We start from the raw sequence: 17,275 nt of genomic DNA, 5'->3' as shown, positions 1-17,275 counted from the left end.
AATTTTTTCTGCTTGGGCCGTCACATGACCTCCTACAAGATGGAGCTTCATTTTCTAACTTCTGTGGTCATGATGAGGATTATATAGGAATTACATATGGGGTAAATAGGTGCTGGAACCGGCACATAGTAGACATTCATTTGCTGGAACTTCATTAAGATTAAATTTCAAGGGGCACCTGGGTGGCTCAGTTGGTTAAGCGACTGCCTTCGGCTCAGGTCATGATCCTGGAGTCCCGGGATCGAGTCCCGCATCGGGCTCCCTGCTCGGCAGGGAGTCTGCTTCTCCCTCTGACCCTCCTCCCTCTCATACTCTCTGTCTCTCATTGTCTCTCTCGCAAATAAATAAATAAAATCTTTAAAAAAAAATTTAAAAAAAAAGATTAAATTTCAATTATATTTGAAGAATTTTTGTTCACTGATATTTTCCTATATGATCTTGTTCATATTAAGTCAGAGAGCTCATTGAGTGGTCTCCAGAATTAGGAGAGGTGAACTGCAAATAAAGAGCAGAAATCTGTCTGCTTCTGTTTTTCATAATAAGTTTTGCAGCCCATTTCAAAAACAATCTCCATGAAAGTCTCCCTTTCCATTTGTGGGAGGAGCTAATCATTTAAGGCAGATATTTCAAAATATCTCTTTACATCCCAAGGCCCAGAAATTGGAGGGATACACCTAGAGTTTTATTGTAAGTTACAGAATGGAGATTTTCCAGCAGTCTTTATGTAAGATACACTAGGATTCATTTCCTGCTCACAATAAGCTTGCTGTCTGATGAGGGAGAAAGATATTTAAATGCATAATTGTAATACAAGTAATACGAGTTATGATAGATTTAAGCACACAATGCTATGAGAGTAGAGACAGGCAATTATTTTCTCTGCTTGGGGAAAAAGAGAGCCATCCCAAGGGAAATGACTTTTGAAATAGTTTGAAAGTATGATGCAAGTACATCACAGATACACCACATTTTGAAATGCGATTTTTTGGCTTATTTAAGATCCGCACTCGGGAAGACATGAAGGAGGTTGAACAGAATGCAGGGAGCTATTACATCTTGTGCTTAACACATTGAATTTATAGGTTCTCTTTTATTTATTTTTTATTATTTTTTTAAAAGATTTTTATTTATTTATTCATGAGAGACAGAGAGAAAGAGAGAGAGAGGCAGAGGGAGAAGCAGGCTCCCAAGGAGCAGGGAGCCCAATGCGGGACTCGATCCCAGGACCCTGGGATCATGACCTGAGCCGAAGGCAGACGCTTAACCATCTGAGCCACCCAGGCGCCCTATAGGTTCTCTTTTAAACATGAGTATCCCTCAAGAACCCCCTTTGCCTTCAAATTCCAGAAATCGTTTTGGCATCCACAGATAAGGAGGCTTTGGATTTGTAAGTGCATTTCAAAATCTGATGACAGCTATTTGAAAAGCAATTCAAAGATACTTTGAATACCAGAGGATACCATGAAAATGATGAAATATGGATCTGTAAGGAGATGATAATATGCAATATAAACTCAAAGATTATAGAAAACCAAATAACATTTACATTGAAAGGAGATTGGGATATACTGAGGGAATAAACATCAGAGATTTTGTATTGATTGTGTGTTTAACTTTTACAACATGTGACATTATTTTGATCATAGCGGGATGAATTCCTACAATGAAGGTCAATACATTGCCCCTAAATTAAAAGTAGAAGAATGGTATTGCAAAGGAATGGCAGCATGCCTACAGACTTGACATTTGGGACCGCCATGGAATTATGTGTGTCCAAATGTAAGACACGTGTTTCATATGTGGTACTTTAAAAAAAAAAAAAAAACACACTGGAGCGTGCCAACCATGAGTTGAGGAAGATGACATGGAGAGAAGCCTTGTAAGAATATTCTCATAGGAATGGAAATGTCATCAACAAGCAAGACTAAATGGCAATGGGGTGACAGGGATGTTTTGTGAGGTTTTGTTTTTTTTTATATATATTTTGTGCATTTTAAAGTACTAATAACAGGAAAGGGGGGACACTCAGAGTTTTTGTCTCTCATTAAAAATATCCATTAATGTTAAAAAAAAATTGGAGCGCCTATGACAACATTCCCATTTAGGTTTTCACTGAATATTAGTTAATTATGTAGCACTAGGCTCATACTCAATACACAATACTTATAATACTCAAATTGCTGAAAATATGAGATACTTTTATTAAAATAAGACAGAAAAATACCAGATAAACTAATTGCATGAAGCCAGTGTTTACGTATCATACAGCAGAATGTGTTTACAAAGTTTCTATCTTGAGGAAATTAATTGCTTCCGTCCAATATCAGTTATAGCAAAATTACAAAAGTACTGCTGTTTTCCAGTGTGGGATGGAAAGGGATAGGTCAGGCAGGTTCAAGGTCATAAGCTAGATGTGTTCTCTGTGAATGGTGCCACTTGTAGGTAACAGTTGCTCAAAGGATGTGGGGATGTTTGTACTCAAAGTATGCAGCTACCTGGTGGATACATTTATCTGCAGCCAGTCTCCTCTGCCCCAGTGGTTGAGTAGATGTGAGGGAAAACTGGTAACATGAGGATGTCAGGTTGTTTCTAAAAGACCCGTGGAAGTGATTTATCTTGGGGGCTAGGCGCCTGTGAACTCCAAAAGCTGCAGGGTTTTAGAGAACTTTGGGACTAGTCCTAGTTAGGATCCTGGTATTCCTCTATAAATGTATAATGCTTTTCCATTGCCTTGTGGCACAAAGTATTTCCACACAGACTTAACCTGGCTGAAATAGCATATGCAAAACAGAGAAACTATGCTTCATGAAGGCATTTCCGTTTCTAGTCTTTTTTACCCTAGGGAAGGATCTGGGATCAAAACTTGATCTCGAGTAAGTCAGTTTTGCCAATGTGCCTACAATGATGCAAATTTAGATTTTTAAGACCCAGTTGAATAAGCCACTCTGGATTTGGACAAAAATCTATCATTTCTCTACTGCAATAACGGGGAAAACTGGAGTGCTGTGAAGACATTGTTGGGTAGGCTTTTTAGATCTCCATACTAGACTGGTTGTCAAAATAGTGGATGTTGTTTAGCATATTGATGATTAATTTGACATAGAATCACAATAGAACTGTCTATTTGCCTCTTCATGGGAAGTTCCTGAGATCACATTTTAATTCAGCAGTTCCCGTGCAGGGTATGGGCAGGGCTTTTAAGAAGGTCAGCAGGCCAAAGGCTACTAATTGATTCTTCTGCCTACTTTACCATGGCTAATTTTGCATGTGCACTGTCAACAGAAAGCTGGTAAAATCTTTCTGGGTTCTAAGGAACAATGCTCTCATGTTCCCAGAGGAATTTTACCTGTGATATCCAGTAACTGGCCTGTTTAGCTGCAGTGTTTACTCACATGGAGTCTTTGTTTTCTCTACTGTTAAATACAACTGCAGTGCTGAGCTGCATAGAGCTTGATTTTTTTTTTTTTTGTAAGTTTTGTCTGAAGAAACTTTCTGATGACTACATAGACACGACTTGTATTTTGACTGAAAGCAATGTGAGGTGTAATATAGCACGTAAAAAGAGGTACAATTTTTAAAATCTTTTTTTTTTTTTTTAATGAAAAAGCAGGAGAGTCATTGACTTTGAAGACAAAAAAAAGTGATGAAATAATCATTAGGGCAATTTTAAATTTTTATTAATAATACATCTTGAAAATTGTTTTGTATGTTTTAATATGATAGAATTTTCTAAAGGCTTTATTTTCTTAGAGCATTTTAAGGTTTACCACAAAATTGAGAGGAAGGCATAGAGATTTCCTATCCACCCCCTGACCCACACATGCACGGTCACTCCCAGTACATTATTTATCAAGGATGAACCTACATATCATAACCACTCAAAGCCCGTAGTTTACCTTAGGATTCACTCTTGGTGTTGTCTACCCTCTGGGTTTGGACAAATGTGTGATGAGACATGCACATTCTTAAAATATCATTCTGAGTACTTTTACAGCCCTAAAATTTCTCTGTGCTCTGCCTATTCATCTCTCCCACAGCCCTGGTAACTACTGATCTGTTTATTGTCTCTGTACTTTTATCTTTTTCAGAATGTCATATAGTTGGAATCATACAATATGAAGCCTTTTCAGATTGACTTTCTTCACTTAGTAATCTGCATTTATGTTTTTCCCATATCTTTTCATTTCCCATGAGCTCATTTCTTTTTAGGGCTGAATAATAGCCCATTGTCTGTATGTATCACAATTTATCAACTCACCTCCCGAAGGCTCTCTTAGTTGCTTCCAGGTTTTGTCAATTATGGATAAAACGTCTCTAAACATCTTTGCGCAGGTTTTTCTGTGGACATTCATTTTCTGCTCCTTTGAGTAAATACCAAGGAGTGTGAATGGATTGTATGGTTAAAAGTATGATTACTTTTATAAGAAACTTCCATATTGTCTTCCAAAGTGGCTGCACCATTTTGCATTCTCACCAGCATTTGGTGTTGACAGCGTTCCAGATTTGGGCCACTCTAATAGGTGCGTAGTGGAATGTCATTGTTTTAATTTGCATGTCCCTGATGGCATATGATGTGGAACATATTTTCATATGCTTATTTGCCATCTGTATATATTCTTTGGGGGAGTGCTTAAGATTGTTGGCCTATTTTTTTAAAGATTTTATTTATTTATTTGACAGAAAGAGAGACAGCAAGAGAAGGAACACAAGCAGGGGGAGTGGGAAAGGGAGAAGCAGACTCCCCGCTGAGCAGGGAGCCCAATGCGGGGCTGGATCCCAGGACCCTGGGATCATGACCTGAGCTGAAGGTAGATTCTGCTTAATGACTGAGCCACTCAGGTGCCCCTGTTGGCCTATTTTTATTTATTTATTTATTTATTTATTTTTGGTAAATAATGTAACTTTTATTCATTATCTTTGTCTTTTAAGCTTTGAAGAACAGAGTTGTTGGCCTATTTTTAAATCAGTTGTTAGTTTTCCTATTGAGTTATAGGAATCATTTATATCATTTTGGATTAATCAGATGTATCAGGCTTTGGCCACAGGAAAAGAAAACAGACCGTGTGTGCTCAGGGGAGAGTTTATGGCAATGTACATCTTTCCCTCAGAAGTCGAAATTAAAGATTGCCTGCCTTCCTCCATCCCACCCTGTGAGAATTCCTGTGTCCCTTTCCCAACATCCACTCTAGACTCATCTTTGAGCCCAGCCCCCAATTCAGCCCTCCCCCGCCTTACCTGCCTTCCCTCTAAGGGGTAGGTATTGTCACTGCACAGCTCAGGGACCCTGTGTTTATGTGGGTTTTCTATATATTTAATAAGATGCACCTTATTTTTTTTAAATAAGATCTGGAGAATAGATTAAAATATTATCAGATGCATCTTTTGCAAATATTTTCTCCCAGTCTGTGACTTGTTTTCTCATCCTCTTCCGTTGTCTTTCACAAAGCAGAGTGTTTAATTTTAATGAAGTCCAGCTTACCAGTTATTTCCTTCCTGGAATATGACTTCAATTTTGCATCTAAAAAGGCATCACATCCAAGGTGATCCTCGTTTTCTCCTGCGTTATTTTCCAGGAGTTGTGCACTCATGCATTTCACATATAGATCTAGGATCCATTTTCATTTAAGTTCTTTGAAGGCTGGAAGGTGGTTGGAAGGTCTGTGTGCAGATTCAGTTTTTTTCATGGCAATGTCCAGTTGTTCCAGCACCAGTTACTGACAAGACTGTCTTTGCTCCGTTTCAAAGATCAGTTGACTATAATGGTGGGGTCTATTTCTGAACTCTCCATTCTGTTCCATCGACCTATTTGTTCTCTCACCAACACCACACTGACTTTTCTTTCTAATTCCAATGTAGTTAACATGCGGTGTTATATTAATTTCAGGTACACGATACAGTGATTCAACAATTCCATCTATTACTCAGTGCTCATCAGGAGAAGTGTACTCTTAATCCCCTTCACCTATTTCACCCCTCCCCCCACCCACCCCCCTTCTGGTAACCATCTGTTTTCTATAGTTAAGAGTCTGGGTTTTTTTTTTTGGTTTTATTCCCCTTTTGCTCCTTGGTTTTGTTTCTTAAATTCCACATATGAGTGAAATCACATGGTATTTGTCGTTCTCTGGCTGGCTTATTTCACTTAACATTATACTTTCTAGTTCCATCCATGTTGTTGCAAATGGCACAATTGTATTCTTTTTTTTATGGCTGAATAATAGTCCATTGTGTATATATATTATGTCTTCTTTATCCATTCATCAGTGAACATTTGGGCTGCTCCTGTAATTTGGCTATAGTAAATAATGCTGGAAGGAACATAGGGGTGCATGTATCCCCATGAATTAGTATTCTTGTATTTTTTGGGTAAAGTCCCAGTAGTGTGATTAATGGATCATAGGGTAGTTTTGTTTTTAATTTTTTAAGTGAACTCCATACTGTTTTCTACAGTGGCTGTCCCAGTTTACATTCCCACCAACAGTGCACAAGCATTCCTATTTCTCCACATCCTCACCAAAACTTGTTGTTTCTTGTGTTTTTGACACACTGTCTTGAATACTGTAGTTTAATTGTCTTGAAGTTGGAAGCCTCAGTTCTCCAGTTTTGTTCTCCTTTAATATTGTGTTGGCTACTGTAGGTCTTTTGACCCTCCAGAAGCTTTGAAATCAGTTTGTTAATATCTATAAAATAATTCCTGGGGTATTGATTGGGATTGCATTAAATCTATCGGTCAAGTTGGGAAGAACTGACGTCTTAACAATATTGAATCTTCCTAACCATGTACATAGACTGTCTCTCCATTTGGTTAGTTCTTTGATGCCATTCATCAGTTTTGTGGTTTTCCTCATATAGAACTGGTACATATTTTGTTTGGGTTATACCTAAGTATTTTACTTTGGGGGTGCTAATGTAAATGATACTTTGTTTTTAATTTTAACTTCCACTTTCAAGATTGTATCCTTACGGAAGCTTCAAGTTTCTCACCATTAAGTATGAGGTTAGAAGTAGGTATTTTTTAGATACTCTCCATCAGCTTGAGAAAGTTCTCTATTTCCAGCTTGAGAGTTTTTATCATAAATGGATGTTACATTTTGCCAAATGATTTCTCTGCATCTATTGACATGATCATGTGATGTAATGAAGTTATATTAATCACTTTTCAAATGTGGAAATAGCTTGCATATTTGGGATAAATCCCGCCTGGTTGCATTGTATAATTTATTTGTACTTCTTTGGATTGGATTTGCTCATATTTTGCTGAGGATTTTTGCATCTATATTCATGAGAGATATTTGCTTATAATTTTCTTTTCTTATGATGTCTTTGTCAGATTTTGTTATTGGGCTAATGTCCCCCCATAGAATGAGTTAGGAAGTATTCCATTTACTTCTGTCTTCTGAAAGTGGTTGTGGAGTATTGGTATGATTTTCTTCTTAAATATTAGAATTCACTAGTGAACCCAACTGGGCCTGTGTTTTCTATTTTAAATGTTATTCATTATTGATTCAGTTTCTTTAATAGACACAGGCCTAATCAGATCATCTATTTCCTCTTGTGTGAGTTTTGGCGGATTGTATCTTTCAAGGAATTAATCCATTTCATCCAGTTTATCAAATTTGTGAGCACAGAGTTGTTCATATAATAATAATAATAATTATTATTTTAATTTCCATGGCATCTGTAGTGATGTCCCATTTTTCATTTTTGATATTAGCAATTTGTGTTCTCTCCTTTGCATTCTTAATTAGCCTGGCTAGAGGGTTATCAATTTTATTGTTCTTTTGTGAGAAACTCATTTTGGCTTAATTGACTTAATTTATTCCTAGTTTTCATTTTCATTGATTTCTGCTCTATTTTTTTTTAACTTTGATTTAATTTGCTCTTTTTTTCCCTAGTTTTCTAAGGTGGAAATTTAGATGACTCATTTTAGATTTTTCTAATTTTCTGATAAATATATATATATAAATATATATATAAATATATATATATTATATGCTAACAGCATAACACTACTTTTGCTGCATCCCACAAATTTTGATAAGTTGGAATTTCACTTTCATTTAGTTCAAAACATTTTAAAATTTCTCTTGAGATTTCTTCTTTGACTCATGTGCAATTGAGAACTACATTGTTTAATCTCCAGTTATTTGGGGGATGTTCTGGTTACTTTCTGTCACTGATTTCTAGTTAATCCCCTTGTGGCCTGAAAGCAGATATTGTATGATGTCTATTCTACAGAAGGATATTCAAAAAGGTCAGTAAGTAACTATTAGGCACTGTTGTCTAAGAATATAATCCCATGCCTTTATACAGAATTGGATTCTGACAATGTCAGAAAAATTTTATAAGACCCAGAAAATAGATGCATTAGAACTCACCTTTTAAGTTACCTGCAGTATGTTATGTATTTCTCCATATTTTATTACCTTGTGCTTTATTGGGTGATGAAATGCTAGAGAAGTGGTTAGGTACATCCCTTTACTGACCTCCTGTCAGTCAGTATCTGGGCTGAAGGAAATATTTAGATGTGAAAGGAAAGAGATTTAGAGATCAAGCCTGACTTCCACCACTAGGAGAGTGATGAAAGCAGGCTCTTATGCTGATTGCCAATGCCACATATGCAGTTTTCTTTTTTTTTTTTTTAAGATTTTATTTATTCATTTGAGAGAGAATGAGATAGAGAGAGCATGAGAGGGGGGAGGGTCAGAGGGAGAAGCAGACTCCCTGCTGAGCAGGGAGCCCGATGCGGGACTCGATCCTGGGACTCCAGGATCATGACCTGAGCCGAAGGCAGTCGCTTAACCAACTGAGCCACCCAGGCGCCCTCACATATGCAGTTTTCTAAGGATTGACAGCCCAGGTGTCCAGGTTCTGTCCTTTATAAAGTATAGATTTTTTCTTATCTTAAAAATGTTGGGATACCTTCACAAACTTATGTACCCATTCAAATAAAAGTTCTTTATGAATTTAATTTATCCATTTAAAATTTTTTTTGTCCCTCTATGCCCATCACTGTATTTCTCAAGATCTTTGACTCCTAGTCCTCATCCACTGCATTAATTGTCGTGATGCTTAAAGACACTTAGATGTTATATTTCTCTTTTTTCATCTTTCTTTTATGTGGAATTACTGTTCCTATGTTGATAGGGTTGTTAAAATAACACCACCAACAACAGAGATGAATTATTTTTTTTTCTCACTTTCTACTTTATGAGCATTACCCTTATTTACTAAATCACCTGCTTGATGGTTCACTTAACCTCTTCTCCCTATTAACATAGATATATCAAGTTAGAATACTTTCTGTGAAATAGCTCTCTGTTTGAAAGAAATAATGCATGTTAGTATTGACCTTCAAATGCTATTAGAACAAGATGTTGACCCAGAATTATAGTTTATCAGAAATGTTACATAAAGTATAAAAGGAAACAAAAATAGGTCAACTTTAAGTGTTTTTTGTTTGTTTTTTAGCAAACCAACCATGCAGAAATTCATGGAGTTGCAGACGGCACATTATTATGTTGATTTTAAATTTATGGCTTATAAACTGTGCAGACTATCCCAAGTCCTTAATGATTCTGAGTAAAAAAAAAAAAAAAGGTAAAGGTGCTTTCACAGGAAATGTAACTCTTACAGTGACTAAATCCCACTATCAAAATGATGCAAATAATGTGTCTTAAATAAATCTGTTCCTCAAATGCATATATTTAAAAAACCATAAAAGGGGGCGCCTGGGTGGCTTAGATGGTTAAGCGTCTGCCTTCGGCTCAGGTCATGATCCCAGGGTCCTGGGATCGAGTCCCACATCGGGCTCCCGGCTAGGCGGGGAGCCTGCTTCTCCCTCTGCCTCTGCCTCTCTCTCTCTGACTTTCATGAATAAATAAATAAAACATTAAAAAAAACATAAAAGGAAGGGACATCTACATTATGTACTCGGTAAATGCTTCAGATAACAACCAGCAACTCAAAGTTATGGCAGATAGCTCCCTCATCTAGTGCCCTGGTTACCAGGAGTACTTTATTGAAGAGGACATTATGCTGTACTAGAGTTCAAGGAAAAAGTACCATGGTTCTTACTAGTGACTTCAATACAGGAGAGCATGCTTTGTTCTGGGTCTTCTTTCTGCCTGCCAAAGTCTTCCCTCTTGAATTTGTATAACTAGTAGCCATTTTGTTCCAGCCATTGACCAACAAAGTCTTCTGCAGCAATTCTGTTTAAACTGATAACTTGCTCCCTTTCTCTTTCCCCTGTACTACTAATCTTTCTTACCTTGTTCTATTTTTTCATAATACTACTCTCCACCATGACATATATTATTTATTTTATTTATTTTTTGTGTCGGTCCCAGCTAGACTGTGAGCCACATAAGGGCACATTTTAATGCATCTCAAAGGTCTTAAGTCAGTACCTGGGACATCGTAGGCATTCCCTAACAATCTTGCAAAGAATTTGTCATTGCTGGTAGAGATTCCGAGAGAGTAGCCCAACATCCTCTCAGTGATTAAAGTATTAAACTTTCAAAGAGTATTTTAGGGACTAAATCAAATATAAAATAGCTATAATATCCATGCCAACCTTAAGAAAATTAGAGAGGGATGAAATACATCCATGGCATCATCTGCCCTACACCTCATCAGACTCAGCAGAGTTATTAAATAATAGGGCTTTTTATTTTTGAAACCTATTACCACATACTGAGCCACCCTCCCCCCCCTTTTTTTCTAGATGCACTGGGAGTACAGTGTATAGAATGCAGGGGTGAAGTTAGACTTATATTCAGTTTCTGGCTCATTTACCAAATATATGACCTTCAGCAAGTTGAGGCATCTACCATGAGTCTGTATTTCCTTATTTGTAAAGTAGAATTGGTCATCTGATTCCTATGTTATAATACATTTGACATAAGAAAAAAAAATGACCACAGGTAATGCAGGGCCTGAATAAAATAGATACATAATTGACAGAGGCTATTCATTATAAGAAATTAAGAATTTTAAATAAGATTTATAGTTTAGAAGGCATTTTATAATACATCATCTTATTTGATCATCTCAATATTACTTGTGAGGTAAATTTTGTCTAAATCTGTTGACTTTAACAGCCTTTGTGCCTCCAAAGTAAATTACTTGAGGTATCTGAATATATATTGAATTAAATTATGCAAAAAGATATTAAAATGGAAACAGAGTTCCTAAATCCATGTTAAAGGAGGAGATTTCAAACATAATAACCACATAAGCTAAACATTTATATTGTATTGCATTTTTTATTTAGAGCTGACTTTCCTGGCATCTGAAACAAAATGGGCTTATAGGACTATCAATTATTAAAAAGGATATGCCAATTATATTGTTAGAGGAGTCCATGCACCAAACTAAGTTTTAAAGATTTTTATTATGTTGGACTGTATATAAGAAATACTGGATGACATAAAAACAAACAAAAAAGTGTTCATACATCATATTGCAGAAACTGAAGAAGGAATGTATATTAGAAGATAGCTCAGTAAAGGCATGTCTTACAGGGAACTAAGGTAAGGAAGTCTTATTTGTTGTCAAGATAGGATTTAGACAAAACCAAGAAGTGGGTTGGAGACCATAACCTTCAGATTATCAGGCTTGCATGTCATTTCTCTTAACTCTGAAGTTTAAGCCTTCTGGTTTGATTATCAATGTAAAAAGTGGCAAGTAGACATTCTGTTACAGAAGATGATGAACCAGAACTGTAGCCTCACCCACCTACTCAAGCCTCTCTTACTCATGGGGAATGCTAGAAAGAAATAGGGTCCGGGGCGCCTGGGTGGCTCAGTTGGTTGAGCGACTGCCTTCGGCTCAGGTCATGATCCTGGAGTCCCTGGATCGAGTCCCACATCAGGCTCCCTGCTCGGCGAGGAGCCTGCTTCTCCCTCTAACCCTCCGCCCTCTCATGTACTCTCTCTCTCATTCTCGCTCTCTCAAATAAATAAATAAATCTTTAAAAAAAAAAAAAGAAATATGGTCTGGCTCAGCCTTTTCTTACAGCCAAGTTTATTCCTATTCTTGTAGTCAAGTAAATCCATCAAAAAGGAAATGTTAGTATGGCATGGCATTCTACTGAAACTTTACTGTTTGTTTGTTTGTTTTTAATCACACTTCTCAAAATGCTTAATACAATTTTTTTTAAAGATTTTATTTATTTATTTGAGAGAGAGAATGAGAGACAGCACAAGAGGGAAGAGGGTCAGAGGGAGAAGCAGACCCCCCGCTGAGCAGGGAGCCTGATGCGGGACTCGATCCAGGGACCCCAGGATCATGACCTGAGTCGAAGGCAGTCGCCCAACCAACTGAGCCACCCAGGCGCCCGTTTAATACAATTTTTATATTAAGTTCCATTTAGTCTTTTCTGTCAGGAATAGTAACAAAATCAGAAATAAAAGAAGAATATAATATGGATGCATATGAATAAAAACAAAATAAGGCATAGTATTCATTATTGTAAGGTATAATAGCTTAACATTAGGATAATTAATGTTTCCATTTGTCAGATTATAAAGTTAGGGTTCTCTGCTCTTTCTGCTAACCTCCAGAACAAATATTGTGATTTTTTAAAATAGCTCTCATTAAAAAAAAAAAATCTGTGATTTTGAGGAGTCAGTTTTGATATACATAGGACCGTAAAAGTTTCTGGCTACCATCAGAATACATAAAATTAAAACTGTAGGCAACTTAAAGGCTGCATTTTTAGCAGAATTTTATCAGAAGAGTATGTTGATAAATGTAGAATTAGAGGGGAAAAGGCAAGGGAGCTGTGCTTTACATGTTGACAAATGACAGAAATGATTTTGAAGATATTTTTTTTTAATGTATTTATCAGAGAGGGAGAGAGAGCACAAGCAGGGAGAGAAGCAGGCAGAAGCAGGCAGAGGGAGAAGCAGGCTCCCTGCTGAGCAAGGAGCCCGATGTGGGACTCAATCCCAGGACCCTGGGATCATGACCTGAGCCGAAAGCAGATGCTTAACAGACTGAGCCACCCAGGCGTCCCAACATAGAAATGATTTTGAATAAAATGTATGTATTTCTCAAAGTCCTAGCAAACATTGTTTCATTAACATTGAACAGAAAGTGGGGTGCCTGGGTGGCACAGTCTGTTGAGTGGTGAATTCTCTTGGTTTTGGCTCAGGTCGTGATCTCAAGGTCATGGGGTCAAGCTCCATATGGGGGTCCACACTCTGCATGGGGTCTGCTTGCGATTTTCTCTCTCTCCCCCTCTGCCCCTCCTGCTCATGCTGTCTCTCTCTCTCTCTCTAAAATAGATAAATAAATCTTAAAAAAAAAAACATTGAACTGAAAATAGGATGGCTCACTTATGTGAATACTGGTTTCCTTCTGTATTAATAGAATAAAATTGTCCTATTTTCAACTATATCATGTAAATATAGGAAAGTAAGCGTGTTGCTCTTAAAATAATATATGCATTGTTTGTATTCAGCATTTTCAATCATATGTATCAGAAAATGAAAAGGTTTTTATTAATCTTTATGTTAATATTTTTTATTTTATCCTTAGTCACTTGTTTATAATTAATCCATTCACCATATACTTACCCAGTGTCTGCTACATGCCAGGTATTGTTCTAGGCACTGGGGATACCATGAAAAAACAAGAGAGGGCTAAAAACACCCTGCTTCTGTGAAATGTTCATTCTAGTGGGAAAAACAGACAATAAATAAATAGACCTGTAAGTAAACAATAAAAGTTATTAAGTTGTTAGCAATACAAAGAAAATATAAAGTAGATTAAAAGTACAGAAAATGTTGAGTATGCATCTTTGGATAGGGCGGTCAGAAAGCCTCTCTGAGAAATGATATGAATAAAGTAAAAAAAAAAAAAAAGGAAAACCAGCTATGGAAGAATGGTGAAGAAGAACTCAGAAGGAAGGAGAAAAGCATTTTTGCGAAACTTACAAGACCTGCTGATTTAAGGAACTGTTGAGTATAAGGTGGAGGTGAAGAAGCCTCATAGAGAGCAGACCACTTGGAACCTTGTAGGTCTTGGTGAAGTTTTAAATTTCTGTATCTTATGGTGATGGGAAGTCATTAGAAGGTACAAAGCACAGGAATGATATACTATGACTTTAAAAGAACAGTTCTTGTTATTGAACAAGGAGACTAGTGAGAGACATGGGCTTTGAAGAAGTGATGTAAGGGGTGATGTATTTCTCTAACTCAGGAAGAGCTCATGATGGTTAGTGACCCTGTGGTGGTAGCCATGGCAATGGTTAGGAGAGGTGAGAAAGACAAAACGTTTTCTCACGGATTCAGTGTTGGGGTTGGAGAAAAGATAAGGTTAAAGGATGATCGATCCCTAGTTCTTGATGTGACTGGACAAATGGGCGTGGCTTCTTACTGAACCAGTGAAGGCAGGAGGAAGAGAAGAATGGGGGAAGTCAAGAGTGTTTTCAACAGATTATATCTGAAATGCCTATTAAATGTCTGAGTGGGTATATTAAGATATTATTCAAGACAGGAATTGTTGGAAATATAGGAAATCAATTGAGATCCAAAAGACAGTATGTTTATAAATAGGATAATGTAGTTCTTTGCTTTATATCATAATGAATTGCTGTGATAATAGACCTGCTACTACTTTCAATTATTTTTATATTTGTGCTGTTTTACATTTTATGATAAAATTTAGTGCTGTTGAAGTGTATGTCTGTTTTCCTATAAAGCAAAAATCTGTGATGATTAGTAAATGTAAATATAGATAGATTCAGATGAATTGTTTGTAGAACTGCCAGGAATAAGGATTATTAGGTGGAAATGGGTTATGTGTGAAAATCTGTGCATTTCATTCCTTTTAATTCACTTCCACCGGTATATTCGATTGTGTTCTCTTCTTCACAGCTCTTCAGTCATTTTTTATTCTTACAGATCTTTTAGAATTTCTTTAGCAGTGAGCTCTCTAGGGTAGTTTGATGTGGGAACTTTGCCCTTAGTTCATTAAAGCAAACACAGTGGTTGGAGACAGAGAGGCTTCCAGCAAAAGGAATAAATATTTTGAGTAAGTGTTGCCAATACCTGTTAAATACATGCAAATGTATTGTGCTGTGTATTGCTTCATTATCCAAAATAGCTGTATCAAAAATATTGCCTAACCACTTGGATAAGGGAAGAGATATTCCTGAGTATTCTTTCTGAACAGTGTTAAGCTTGACTTACTATTTTGTAAGAACTGTTTTTACAGCTCTGTAGAGGCAAAAGTTAACTTGTAAATTTTTGTCTAGCAGAGATGCAGATAATTCTATCAAATGGAATAGATAACCCCAAAGGTTGCAGTTTATGGCCTAGTTGCAAATTATCAAGTATCCTATCTAACCCAGAAAACCTATTCTAACATTGCCTATGAATACCTCATTTCTCAAATGCTCTTTGGGCCAATTTTAACATCCTGCTAGTTTCATCAATAATGAAGTTGAAGAGAAATTTTACACTTTTTCCTCTAAAAGTCAGCTGAGAGTTATGATTTTGTCTTTTTTGAAAAATTATATGTTACCTGAATATAGGCAGAAAGATAGCCCTCCTGCCAAAATATTTTGAAATGCAATATCAAGCATCATTATATATTTGCAAAGCATAGGAGAAAATAGCCACCTCTGTGTTTTGAAAAGTTATTTCGAGGTGTCCTTTACTATATAAAATATTTAGTATATTGACATAACATTTAGTGATAGAAAAAAGCTAGACCATTTCAACATGATAGGCAGTATACAACATTGTACAATAAATCCCTCTAGTATGTATTGTATTCATATGCTTCATTTGCAAGGTAAATCCTGTACATATTTAAAACTGTACAAATATTTCATTTCCAAAATTACTTCAAAAACATGAATAAAAGCATGGGGGCAGTGAAGCATGCATATGGTAAACTTTTGGTTTGTAGGTAAAGTGTATAGAAACTGTTTTGTGAATTGCACATTCTGAGATCTGAGGTGGCATTAGGGTATTCTGAGAGAGAAAATTATATTGTTAGGAAGTAGAACACATCTATATATTCATTCATAGAAATTGTATTTATTGAGGGTCAAGTACGTGCAAAGGCCTCTTTTGGACCCTATCAAAAATAATGGAATGAAAGAGTGTAACTCTTTTCCACAGTAAGTTTCTACTTATAGCATTCATTATTATAGCTAGCTTTTATTGAGTACTTGCAATATGCCATGTGCTCTACAAGGTACTTTACATTATTTATCACATTTAATTTTACGGATGGGAAAAGGAAGACTCGGAGAGGTTAAGTAACTCGAACAAGCTATTAGTTTGTAAAGGGGAAGATCTGTCTTATTATAAAACCTTGCTATCTGCCCATCTCATAAGGTGTGTGTGCATATGTGTGTGTGTCCATGGGCACGAATGGAATTGTAGTGCACAACAGAATATTCCAAGTTTGAAAGGCAACAAAAGGCCCCTGGGAATTCATTGAAGAGAGGATATGTTTAAGTGGTAACATTAATAAGTATTACTTGGCAATTGGGATTTGATCTAAACCTTAGTAACAGTGGGTGTTTAATTTTCAGAACCAGGAACCAGAGTAATTTAGGAGGAAGCAAAACATCGTTAGCCAAAGACCAGTTTTAGAAATTGCACGTAGCCCAATTTAATTGTGAGTGCTGGTGTATGTTAAGGGGGGGTAGAAAACATGATGGTGCACAGTCACACATGTTAAGAACATCAAAGGCCGACGGAATGAGTTTATTGGTATATTGCAAGAAGAGCTGTATTTGAAAACAAAGGAGTATAAAGCAAGAGCCTTATTCAAACCAGGTTATAAAGTAAACAGGATTGTCTACTAGAGGAATAAAGAAGGAATCTGAGGGTTTGGGTTTAGAAGACTGGTAAAATAGCAATAGAATTAGAAGGAATGAGGACATGACAAAGAAGAACTGCTTGTCCCCGCAGGTCTTCGTTCTATTGCACCACCTGTCACATTCCATTATTTCTATCTACAGGCATTCCTCATTTTATTGTGCTTTGATGTATCGCCTTGGCAGATATTGTGTTTTTTACAAAATGAAGGTTTGTGGCAACTTTGCGTCGAGCAAGTCTATCAGCACCGTTTCGCCAACACCATTTGCTCACTCCATGTCTCTGTGTCACCTTTTGGTAATCCTCCCAGTATCTCAAAACCATTTCATGATTATTATATTTGTTCTGATGATCTGTGATCACTATTCTGTGATGTTACAATTGTAATTGTTCTGGGGCACCACAAACAGTGCCCATAGTAGATGGCAAAC

Source organism: Mirounga leonina, unplaced genomic scaffold, assembly GCF_011800145.1.
Source record: "Mirounga leonina isolate KUSES-001 unplaced genomic scaffold, KU_Mleo_1.0 Mir_128, whole genome shotgun sequence".
Lineage (NCBI taxonomy): Eukaryota > Metazoa > Chordata > Mammalia > Carnivora > Phocidae > Mirounga > Mirounga leonina.
The sequence above is the reverse complement of the archived record's forward strand: the minus strand, read 5'-3'. Positions refer to the sequence as shown.